Raw genomic sequence first — 13,421 nt, 5'->3', positions numbered from 1 at the left:
GAGTCCTCAAGGATAAAAGAGCTATAACTATCAGGATAACTTGTAACTAGAATTTAGTTCTTCCAACTAATTCCACTTTCATGGTATCCATGCCCAGTAAACTACCCTCTGATTCTAATTTGACATCCCACATATCTGTCACTGTTAAGCATGGAAAATATGATCCCCCTAGAATAAAAATAATAGATTTTTCTGACTGGGATTAGCAGTCCTTGATGCACTGATAAATCTGTATTCTGAGCTTCTTGAAATGTTGGCAGGAAGAAGGGGCTGTCTATAATGAACTCCTTATAATAATGCCAGACTTTTCCAAGAAAATCACACATCATAACCGGGCTTCTTTCCCCTCAAACTTCAACACATTTATTTATTCTTTATCTCTGTTCGCTCTTATTTCTTCTTCTTCTTCTTGTCCTCTTCCATCTCCTTCAATTTGCCCCAACAAAGATAATGAACTGACGTGGGCTTGGGTTTTAAAAATATTTGGGATTAGATAGATGTTCGAAGAAGGCATTTCAAAGAGAGGGGCAATTAAATTGGGTTGGTGGATTAAGTAGACCAGTCCCAGCCAGTTTAAGGAGTGATGCTAAGTGAGGTGAGACTAGAAACTTAAGCCGTGTCCAGATCATAAAGATTTCCAAATGGCATTAAGGAATCTGGCCCCAGGCAGTTGACTATGAGAGTTCTTAGGATTTCTTGAAAAATAATGACATAGACAAAAGTTGAATTTTAGGAAGATTATGTATATTAAAGACAACCATACATGAAGGAGTATGCGTGTAGTATTAACTATAAACTATACTTAACACAAAAGTACATAGGTCAGTACTTTGAACTTCAATCAAGGAGATTACACATTCCTCTTTAGTGAATGGAGGTAAGGAACTTGTAGAAAATGACTAATGTTTACTCACAAGGAGACAACTTTAAGGAGCTGGAGAGATGTGGGTATGTCCATGAGTAATGGAAGGAGGAAAGAAAAGAATCGAGATTTCTCTAATTCATCCAGTACCTTTCCTCAGGGATAGAGTTTGGCTTTCAAATGACCAGCAAGTCAACGTTGGCAGCAACTCAGCCACCAGAGCAATATCCAGGAAGCCACTGGAATCACAGAGGATTTTGAAACACATGTGTCTGGATTTCAGTGTTATTCCTGAATAAATTTGTAGTCTTCCCTCAACACCTTCTATGAGAAATGGAAACTCTGGAGACACAAGGCAAGGAGGGACAACTGGACACACCAGCTGAATCACAACATCTGGTGAAGACTTCTCTGCTATCACAGAATGTGAGAGATGGCTAATACTCAGACCAGCTCCTAAGAGTAACTTTTCTACAGGAGGGTGAAACGACCTCAGGATTTCGGCTCAGGAGAAATATATCTGTAAGAGTAGGAGAGATATGGAGTTGTGTGTAAGCATATGCGTGCGGTTTTCAAAGCAGAGGACAAACACAAAATCACATAGCATCCTGGTCTGATGGATTTCCCTGACTTGGATGTTTCAGTGATGCAGTTTGGCCCTAGAGCCTTCATCTGAGCTAAGGTTCCCTCCCTCCCTCCCTTTTTGCTTCAGCTCAGTGTTTTGCTTGAATCTGAGTCATAAGCTCCTTAAGCTGGCAGGAAGCGGATAGTTGGGCTGGCAGCTTGCTCTCCCCCAAGCAGAGGGAGTGTCTTGGCTGACACCTAAGCAACCTTTTCCATCCCCAGACTCTGTAACAGAACCAATGAGCATTAGAAGAATGGAAGGCTGGGCTATACTCACAGAGTAGAAGAGAAAAACCATCCTATAGAAATCCAATAGCTCAAGCTATGGTTTTAAAAAAAAAATGGCTTACAGAATTTCCTCAGCCACTCGTGAGGTCCTTATAATATTTTGTGTTTATCCCACAAAGCTTGTCTATATACACTCTTAATCTAGTTCCCACACCAGCTCTACAGGTCTTTATTCTCCATCCAGTTTTTGAATGATTCCCCCCGCCACCCCACTTATAAACTCCATCCTTCCCTGTGCTTCTCCTAAACCACAGCCACTCTAACAGTTAAGTTCATACTCTCAAAGTTTGCCCTGTAGGGACTTAGAACAGAAAACTACCAAGTATGACACCTTGGCATACTTTGAAATGGCGGAGATAGAAAAGGCCTCTGCAACAAGGTCTCTCCAACCTTTTCCCTCTTCCTTCTCTCACCTAAGACATGTCATAGAAGCCAGATTCCTCTCCCAAAGGTGGGTCATAGAAATTAGAACTCCTCTACCTCAAAGCAAACCATAAAACTTAGAAAGGCCACTCTCTGACTTACCTCCCCTGAAAGTAGGCCATAAGACCTTCATTCCAGAGGGTCCTGCCCCATATCCAGGGAGAAATAATGCTACACAGAGAGAAGAATTGCTCTGGAAGAATCTGAACAAATAGATCTTGCTAGGGTCTCCCCTTTCCTCAAGTTTATTACCATTAGATCATATCTTTTTTGTCCAATCGTGTTTCTCCACAACTATCCACTTCTTTCATTAGACTTAGCATAATAACACACAGCTTTCTCTGGGTCTTCAGCTCTTCATTTCTGAAGGCTCCTATGTCATGTATAACTTTCTTAAATAAATGTGTGATGTGTTGCTCTTGCTAACTCATCTCTTGTTATAGGAGTGTTAATCATGACCCTTGTGATGGATGAGGGAAAGGTACTTTTTTTATCCTTTCAGGCCCCATTCATGGGCAAAGTAATAAGCTGCAATCTGAAGGAATTAAGGAAAGGCCTCTCTCCTGCCCAGTTCCAGAATTCCCGCTTTACTGCATGATGAAGAGTACAGATGTGATCAGAGAGGAAGGAAACACTGAGATATTATCACTCATTGATACTCCAACTCCCATCAGTTGTCAAATTAACTTCAACAAAGATCAAGGGCACAAGCAAAGAAGGAATCAGATTTTGGGGAAGCAGAAAAACTAGGAGAGAAAAATCTAGCATATGAAGCTTATCATACCTAATGATTACTGCAATGTGGGTGACCTTGGAAGCTGTAGTTCAGGAAAAGGGAGGGTAGGGGTCTGAACACCTGGATGGAGAGAATCTGCCAAAAGAGCCAAGGGGTGTTGAAAAGTCATGGCAGAATGTTGGCAGCTATCCTTACCTCCTTCATAGTTTTTCCTTCCACCAATCTGGTTCCTTAAGTTTAGGACTGAGACTTGGCAGGCTTTTTGCATGCAGACCCCAATCGAAAGTCTGTCTCACCCAAGACAATTCCAACACTCTGTATGCCCCTTTCCCAACTCCTTCTGACTCCCTTGCAACCTCCCACCATCATATGCCTTTCCCTGGCCCTCATCCCAGCCTACTCAGACCTCACTTCTGACATGGGGTAAGACTTCAAGCCCAGGGCTCCTGGCCTTTTTTCTACCTGATGATTCTCTGCTTCTTCCTGTCTGCACCATCACCTGATACCTTCTGATTGCTCAGACCAGAGCTCTACTGTCAATCAAGTGTTTGACCTCCAGAAGGCAGTCTTCAGTCTTTGGCTTTCCAATTTAAGGAAAGTAAAAACAAAACAGAACAAAAAATATCCCTAAAATATTTGAAACAGGTTCTGTTTGGAAAGTTAAAGCTGGTGAATGCTGAATGTGTAAAATAACGTCTCTCACTGTCCTAGAGAGAACTTTGCAAAGCAGCTATAGTTCCTATATTAGAAATATATGCAGTTTTGTTATGAATTGAGCTCTTTCTTTTTACAGACACTGGCTCTTTGTTTATTTCAGATATGAGCAGCTACACAGCTGCTCCCCCGTTCAATATTTGCAGCATATTAGTTATGAGAGATAACATTGAATTATTAATATAAATAATGTGTTAATACTGACCCACCTGCATGTGAAAAGAGTCTTGGAAAATAGTTTCTATGCTTATTTAAAAATGATATTCAGAATGAGATTTTCATAGGGGAGAAGAGGACACACATTCATTAGCACCAGGTTCAAGAAAGTCCATCTCTTTTTTTCAAATTTGTTCAGATGAGATTTGCTCTTCCAGTCTTTCCCCACATGTCCATTCTGAACATTTGAATGCCAATCTCCTTGCAGACAGATTGATCTTAGAGGAACTCAACCAAACTAAGTTTTGTGGCTTGGTGTTGGGGCATTGCAGACCTTATCTGACAGTCTGGGTTTAGAAATATAAGGAATAGAAGCAATCAATCAGAGAGCAAGAAACTTAATAACAAAATCTGGTAGGAAACAGAAGTGATTGCAGGAAAACTTCATTCATTCAAAGAGCTGAAGAAAGACTAAAATGATGAAATGTGACTTACAGAGGAAAGAGTTATGTGAGAATCTAAATTCTTACAATAATTCTGTCTCTAATGAGATATGTCACCTGAAGCAGAACTATTTATTTCTAAAGTCTCTTAATATAATATCCCATGGATGATGTACTGTTCTATGTTCTTTTCTGAGTTCAGCCTCAGAGAGGGGATGCAGTCAAAGGGACATCATTTATACAAAAATAAGACTCCTCAAAATACATTATTTATTTGCATTTTTTTGAAATTCTTGAAGAGAACAGAGAATCTCCAATAATACTTTTTTAAAAATCCTCTTTACTTGTATCCACTGAAAGACATAGAAGAGACTTCCAAGATACTTTCTTCAAAACAGCAAAAGAATATTTCCCTCTAAACCTCCTGCCTTCCAGAAATTGACTCCTACTTTTGGCCCTTCACCACTTCACCACTTTATTATGACAATTGGTTGGCTGCTTTTTGCTAATCCTTTCCCCTTCTCCTCTCACCTCTCAGATCCCATCCTTTTATGGTCATGCTCTGGTTCTCCATCGCAAATGCCAGAAGGACTGGTCAGACCCTCCTCAGATGACAGAACCCAAGGGGGCCAGAGTCCTATTTGTCCTGCAGTGGATATGAGAGAGTGAACATGCATAGAGGAATGCTTTGTATTGGCATGCCAGACCTCTACTGATTCCAATAGGGATGGCACCATGTATGAGAGGCTGAAGAAAAGACCGAGTCAGAAAATGAGACGTAAAATTTACTAGGGGAACTTACATACAGAGATAGTCCAGTGGCAATGGCTGTACAAGAGAACTGCTATCATTTGTAAAAAGCATGCAGGTTGTATAGCATTTTCACATAGCAACTTCTGCCTAGCAACCTCCATTTAAGCCAAACAAAGGCCCTCTGTTCCCTGTATGGCCTGCATTCCAAGGGATGGATTGGGGATTCAGATGTCCTTCATAGATAAGGAGTGGATCTTCAGGTTGGCCATTGCTGGGTTCCCTAGTCTGGGACTCTGAACACACTTTCTTCTTAGACCATAGGGTCGTTCTCCGAAGAGGACTCCTAAGAATATGCTTAAGTTATTACTGTCAGGTGCATCTGTCATTCACATGTCTGTTTTGACAATGGCTCATGCATGATCTTAAACGGAAATGATATTTTAAAATATATAGTATATTCCAAAGGATTTTCCAAATAGAAGCCCTAAACTTTGATGAGTTATTGTGAAGTATTCTATCTTGAAGTAGACTATATGGCATTCAATGAAAATTAATGCATTAGAGCAACATGCATTTGTGTGGATGATTCTCATGCATATCTTCCTCTCCTCCAGTACCCTGTTCTTTGAATACCTTGGTTTCCCCAGACTTTCAGCTATCTCTCCTCTACCCAAGTTGCCCACCAACCCCCGCCTTGGTTCTCTCCTCGTGAGCCTGGAAACTTTCTCAAGGCAGTAAGCTGTGGCAATTATAGGACTTACCACATTTTAATTTGCTATCACTCAAGAATCATTGTTCTGTGGCACTTGATGACCAACGTCTTAAAAACTTTTTTACCCACATATTTTTTCTGATTGTTTGTTTGTTTGTTTTTGAGATGGAGTCTCACTCTGTTGCCCAGGCTGGAGTGTAGTGGCATGATCTCGGCTCACTGCAACCTCCGCCTCCCGGGTTCAAGCAATTCTTCTGCCTCAGACTCCTGAGTAGCTGGGATTACAGGAGTGCACCACCACGCCCGGATAATTTTTTGTATTTTTAGTAGAGATGGGCTCTCACCAGGTTGACCAGCCTGGTCTGGAACTCCTGACTTCAGGTGATCCGTCCTGACTTCAGGTGATCCGCCTGCCTCAGCTTCCCAAATTGTTGGGATTATAGGCGTGAGCCACCGCGCCTGGCTGTCTGATTGTTCTGATTATTTCAGTTAAACAGGTAAATACAGTTCTTAATCCATCTCAACCAGAAGGAAAATTCCCACCAGCTATGGATTTAACAGAAACTCAGGCTATATTTGAACTCAATTGCTAAAGATCCACAGGTTCAGATACGTAACAGCCCTTCTGCCACCAAAACCAGATCTCAAAGAAAATCCCATAACCTTCACTATGATTTGTGCATTTGTGCTTTCATCACAGTGTACAGCCTTGCTCAGGGAGAGTGACCTCGTCTTGGGTGTGTTAGTTTCCAAGGGATGCTATCACAAATTTCCAGAAACAACAAAATTTCATTCTTTCACAGTTCTGAAGGCTAGAAGTCCAAAAGTATGGTGTCAATTTATAATTACCTGGAGGCAATTCGAATGTCTTCATTTTATTCTAACACACAGCATCCAGCATTGTACTTTGCTCCTCAAATAAGCTCTACAGTGTTTATATAATGTTTAATTTAATTGTAACAGCTAAAAGGCTTTTCTATGAAGGTGATTTCAGCCTCTAGTTTTCAATTTAGGAATTCCTAAAAAATAGCACCAGGTGTACCATTCTAACACGCCTATAAGGAACACCTGACTAGGGAACAAACTATTTTTCCCACCTGTGTGGAAGTTACTGGAATGCTCAGCTGGAGAAATTTCACTATCTTGTAAGCCACAGAGAAAGAAAAAGTGGTCTGTATAAAACTATTAGCTAAAGCTAAGACAGAGTCAATCATAAAATGCATTCTTGACTTCTAAGATAATTAAAAAGTGGAAGACAGTGGATTCAGATTCAAACACATACAGTGTAGAAACATGCTTTGTTTGTGAGCAAATGGAGATTGCTATCTTGCAAGTGACTTTCATCCTGTCCAGAAAGTTTCCCCAACTTTCTACACTATAAGATTTGCCCATCTTCCAACCTCCTCACTCCCAGACATCCAGCTATACTACATCTCACAGGTCCAACCTAGCTTGGCCAGTCTTATTTAAAATTTAAAACAGAAATACTGAGGCTGGGATTCTTTGTAGCCAAGTCACATTAATGGCAATTGTCTGACACGTAGTGCTAGGGTGTCTCATAGCTTTCCTTTAGACTACTCTTTCCAAAGGCTAAGGGGTTTAATCCTCCCTTGATTCTGCAAAATACCCCAACATCATTCCAGTAAACTCTTTTTTGTGGCTTAAGTCAGCCAGAGTTTATTTTTTGTGGCCTGAAACCCAGAGAACCTTAACTAACACAACGCCCTAAGAAAATTTTCGGAAAGATATGCAAGAAATTAACCTTAATTATCTCTGAAAAATGAACTAGGTGTCCTAATGGTGTAGAAGGCAACTTCTGCTGTTACTTCATAATAATGTGTATGACTGGATGTTGCGTTGTTATGGTTTGGAGCAAAGGGTTGTCAGAGCAAAGGCTTTCCAGTTCAGAGTTTAGTCTGATTTGGGGTGTTCATTTTTACACAGTGAGCATGTATTACTTGCATAAATTTTTCAGCTAGGTTTAGTGTGTGTGTGTGTGTGTGTGTGTATGTGTGTGTGTACTGTCATATTTGAAAAGGAATGATACGATGGTAGATTTCTGATTTTTCATGGCTCGCGTTTGTTCCTATCCTGGTCCAGCTCCCTTATTTCACAGACATATAAATTGATCCTAGAGTAGTTAGGACACAGTCAACCATCTTACAGCTACCATGAGATCATTGCTTAAGACCAGCCTAGAATTAATCTTATTGATAATGTTCCTGTCTTAAAAATAATGATCTTATTTTTAAATGCAGTAGATACTAAGTGATCAAACATCTTCCTGTGAAGTTGCCTTACATGTTCTCCTTCTACGTCATACTCCAAATTTACTCAGCTTGAAGTTTTTGCTGGTTAATAATCTCCTACTTTGAAAAGAAAGTCAAGCTTAGATGGATTTGTTATTGAACACACTTGAATGTGAATTGTCTTAATTGGGTTAAATGTAGGCAGACACTTGGATAAAATCCCTCTCAGTGAATGAGCTGGGTGTTCTGATGGAACTGTGATAAATTTAGACTATTGGACGTCACGTAGGAATACTCTTGTAGCTCCCTCCTTCATCTTTCCCTGCCACTACCACCTAAAAAGAAAAAAATTAATATGGTCAGAAAAAAATTTATCCCCTGGAAGGAAATTAGCACAAGTCAAGACAAATAGACTAAATTAGCCATTTGTGGAAATAGTTCATTCTGGGAGTTGGCCTGCAAATGCCTTGTCGTTGGAGCAAAGGGTTTCCAGTTCAGAGAGGGCCCAGGAAAATTGGACGGCATGTCATAATTATAAAGCAGTAAACTCTGCAGTTGTATTTTACCTTGCTTAGGATGATGTCATGGTGCTTTAGCAACTGAGTTTAAAATAAGAGAGTGTAATAATGTATTATTGTTCGTCCAGGACTGTCTTGAGAATCAGAGAACCACCCAGGATCACTCTGATTCTACACGAGGGATCACAGTAATTTAAACAGGCAACAGGTGCTTCCCAGACCACTAAACTTAGTGGAAATGGGGTCACAATGAGAGAGAAAGGAGGGAGGGAGAAATGAGTGAAAGGATGGAAAAAGGAAGTGACAAATGAAAGGAGGGCAGAGGGGGAAAGAGTAATGGCAAAGAAATGAGGCAAAAAGGAAGGAAAAGCCCCCTCTCCAAAAACAAACCTAATTCTGCCCCTCAAAGTGTTAGAATGTTGAGGCAGGGTAATGATCCTCTCTTCTGGTATACTGTAATAATGTTTTTAAACAATTTTCCTGATACAAATTTACATTATTTTGTAGTGTGAATCTAAATATGGAAGTTATCAGCTCACTCCACCTCCTTTAGGACAATGGGGTTTTTCGGTTAAGTTTGCCTTCCTGTCTCAGAACTTCACCTCCCAGCCATGGCCCTTCGTGGTGCCCTGGATTTTTGTTGGTATGTGCAGTATGCCTTGCTTTTTTATACCCTTGAGGTTTTTGGTATTCTATTTGCTCTAGGTAGAATGAAAAGTCTGCCTTTCAACCCCCCGCAACCATCACCCCTTTTGTCTTGCTGTCTCAACCAGTGAGACGCTGTTCAAACAATATTTCTTCTGTAGAACCACATACGCCTCTTCATAAGAGAATGATTCATTAAGATTCTATTGGCGTATATCAAATAAACTGTGGTTGTCTGAGTGAATTTCTCTCTCTTTGTAAATATTGAGCTCCTAAGGAACAAGCACCTTCTCATATTTACCAGCATGTATATATACCAGTCTCCCATGTATGCTCATAAGTTTATCCTTAAAAGTACTTGAATTAATGAAGAAGGCAACAGAAACTATTTTCTGGAAAATGCACTCAAGACTTGAAAGTGACATAAAAAATTTCTTGGCTATTTTAAAATTATTTAGGGGTGACTGTTAATTTGCAGAAAATTAATAGCAATGTGAATGATTCCTGCCCATAGCAATGCAAATGAATTACACAAATCCCTGCAAGTCAAATTTTCATTTGAACCAGTGAAGATCTTACTGGTCCCCATGGCCGGGTGCGGTTGCTCACACCTGTAATCCCAACACTCTGGGAGGGCAAGGTGGGTGGATCACCTGAGGTCAGGAGTTCAAGACCAGCCTGGCCATGGTAAAACCTCCTCTGTACTAAAAATACAAAAAAAAAATTAGCCTGACATGGTGGTGCACGCCTGTAATCCCAGCTACCTGGGAGGTTAAGGCAGGAGAATCACTTGAGCCCAGGAGACGGAGGTTGCAGTGAGCCGAGATCGTGTCATTATACTCCAGCCTGGGCAACAAGAGTGAAACTCCTTCTCAAAAAGAAAAAAAAATAGATCTTACTGGTCCCCTCATTTATTAATGAGTCAAATAAAATCTTTGACATGCATTCGTTTTATATTTGGATGAGAGTCATGATTTTACTATTTTTGAAAATTATGCTTTAACACTGTAATAGAACATTTTTATTGAATATGTCTGTGCATAAACTACCAGATAGCATAGGTGAGTGTGTATTAATAGAATATAGAGAATGTTTTCTATTAAACTTAATATAATAGCTGTAAGGCAATGTGGAAGTGAAATTAATGTATCTGTTAAAATCATAATACTACATTAGAACACCAACAGAATAATATAATAAGGCCCTTTAAAGCAAATGGTTTCCAGGTTTACATACACACACTCACACATGCACACACTACATATATACCTACAAATAAATACATGCATGTATATGTGTTAAAATGTAACTGATACGTTGAAGTCAATATGTTTTCCATAAAGTAATTACAAGTTTACAGGTTTCTGCATCACAAGTATGTATCACACTCTATTAAACATGTGGTCATGAGGGCACAATGTTAACTCTATTGCTTAACTCTTTTAATCACTCTTACTCATACTTCCCTGTTATTTGCTTTTCCATCATTTTCCTTAACTAAAGCCTATGTATCATCCTCCTGCCAGACATCCCCCTTCCACTTATTTGAGTGGAAATAGGAACTTTCCCAATAAAGGCAGCTGAACAGACGGCATTAAGCAAAAACGTTTCAAATCTAATGGCTCATTAGTCACATTCAACTGATGATCCACTGAAATGACTGACCAGGTAACTAGGTCAGCTAGCTCAAGGGAAGCATTTATGATACAGCTCTCACTTTTCCAAACCCAAGGACCACAGCTTCAGCCTCCATTCACAAAAACAGGATATGGACCCAGGAGCCATGTGGCTCATTACCTGTGTGGTGGGAGTTTCTCATGGACACACGCATGCTTCAGAGGACTGGGAATACGCCTTTCTCTAAGACTGAAGTTTAGATTCTCTCTAACTTTAAGAGAAGGGTACCGCAAGGTCAGCCTGGCAGTCTAGCACTTTGGTGTTTTGTTTGTTTTGTTTTGTTTAAAGCACCACATCATTTCTTAAGATACATATTACATGTGATTAAAACTTTATCTTATTTTTCTCCCTCTCTTAGCTGGCATTCCTTGGGAGTGGAAAAAAAAAAATCAAAGGCATTCCCACACAAAGGTCCAAGTGAAGTATGTTTAAGTGTCAGATTAAAACTAACAAAAGGCAGGAAATAAGGAGTTAGACTTTAACTCAGTCCTGAACTCACCCTATTGTGCCTAGGTACCAAGGGGTCAGGAAAAAACCTCTAGGTTCAGAATTAGCTGCTTCTGTTTCCTTTCACTGCTGAGATATTATACTTCAAAAAAATATTAAATTGACAAGAAGCCCCCAAGTGCCTATAACCCTCACAGGGTGGTAATCTGTGCATATCTCTAGTTTTAAAAGGCATGATTCAACCTTACACCTCTTCAAAAGTACAAAAACATCTGTTACTTTGGTAAATCCCCTTTCCTATGTATCTATTTTCTGGCTGTACTGAGTTATTTCCCTTTCAAAAAAATAAGTACATCAGAAAAAGAAAAGATGCCAGAAGTAGGAAAAAGCAATGATTTCTTAGCAGATGGCAACCAGCAGCTTATTTATTTCTGGGTTTCTCTGCTAAGGAAAGCACTTTATTTATATTCAAACTTAATTTTCTAATCTAGGATGACTTCCAATAGCAGATATGATTCTGACTCTTCCTGGTCATTTTTCAAATTCATCCTATGGTAATAATTGCAACTGCCTCCAGCTTATTCTCACTTGGAGAGTGCACCTCCTCTGCAAATGTAGACTGCCTTTGGGACCTAGAGCATATTTGCCTAGAGTTCTCTCACAGAAGTACTGGCATAGACACTACTCAGGTATGCGTGTAAGTCTGCTGACTGGAACTGGGAATGCATTTTGTATTTTGCATAATGGTAAACCAGAGTTAGCCTTCCATGATCCACAGTATTGCTGAGGAAATTGGCAAGAGTTAAGACTCCAGGTACCACGAGTAGCAGAGGACATCCTTGGGGAGAAATAGTCAGGGTTCAAACAACTCAGGGTCTGTGACACTCTTGTCCTTGGATGCTCTTCATCTCATGCTCCACAACTTGAGACAGATAGATGTTCTAGCAGATTCTCTCCAGATATTGAAAACTGCAGATGACTGGAATTTCCTGCTAGTAAAAATCTCCCAGATGAATTTGCAGAGCAAACCTGCACTTCCCACCGAAGAGGACAAGAGAACTTATCCTCTTTTCTCATTATGTCTGTCAGTTTATATCCTTCTTCAAACCCCCCAAAGAAGGGAGCAAATCATCATTCTTCCTTTGACCAAGAAAAACAATGCCTTTCTTTACTTCTAATAGTAGGAGCAACATTGTGAGATAAAAATGAAAAACATCCAACCAGTCACAATGTTTAAATAAGAATTGTTGATGCACTGTCTCCATCAGTTGGGTAAAAGTTTAAAATTGTTTCCTGCTTGCCAGTTCACACCTCTCACCCCCTTTTCTCCACATGCAAACACACATCTTTCATTTTCACTTAAATCTTATAAGAGGGAAGCTCAGGCATTGAGAAGACTGTTCAGTGTAAGTGCCTCCAGTAAATAAATAACTCAGTACTTTCAGAGAATAATAAAGGCTATAAAAAAGGAAATAGTTAAAAGCGTCATGTAATTTATCATCTCAGCTGGTTAAGTTTTGAGAGAGACAGAGGTCAGAACAAATGCTAAACTGGACTGGGCACCAGGACAAGAGCCTCGATCTGGGACTCTCCCAGACAAATCTAAAGGTGGGAGGTCTCTCTCCAGGTAAAGTGATAATAATCTCTGGAGTGACTTTCAGAACTTTGTACTTAGAGAGGCAGTGGGAGACAGAGGATTGAGCCCAGTCTTGCCTGGCTGAAGTGAGCTTTGGAAAGAGCCACACAAAATTCAAATGCAGGCTGGATTTGAAGGGCCAGAGAAAATAGGTAGATATTTAGTTTATTACACTAGACATTTGAGACGTAATAGAGGCTTATACTGGCTGGTACCAATAGGATGAATGTGAGGGATTATTGATGTGAAATGAATAGATCTCAAAACCTCATGTCTATAAACAGGGTGAATCAGAGGTGATTTTTCTGAGTAACTGAGTGATGTCTTTAGCAGTATTTTGGGAAAAACTAAGGCCAAAAGGTTGAGTAATATACACAGTTTTGCCAACTAATAATGTGACCTCCAGATCTACTTTTTAGTAAAAAGATGACTCTATTTCAATGTGATAAGGGCCATGAAGGGGACATGAACAAGAAACTCTGAGGTCGTAAGAATTGATTCTACTTTTGCCAGGTGTGGTGAGACCTTGGACTACAAT

Source organism: Trachypithecus francoisi, unplaced genomic scaffold (genome assembly GCF_009764315.1).
Source record: "Trachypithecus francoisi isolate TF-2019V2 unplaced genomic scaffold, Tfra_2.0 Lachesis_group21, whole genome shotgun sequence".
Classification (NCBI taxonomy): domain Eukaryota; kingdom Metazoa; phylum Chordata; class Mammalia; order Primates; family Cercopithecidae; genus Trachypithecus; species Trachypithecus francoisi.
The sequence above is the reverse complement of the archived record's forward strand: the minus strand, read 5'-3'. Positions refer to the sequence as shown.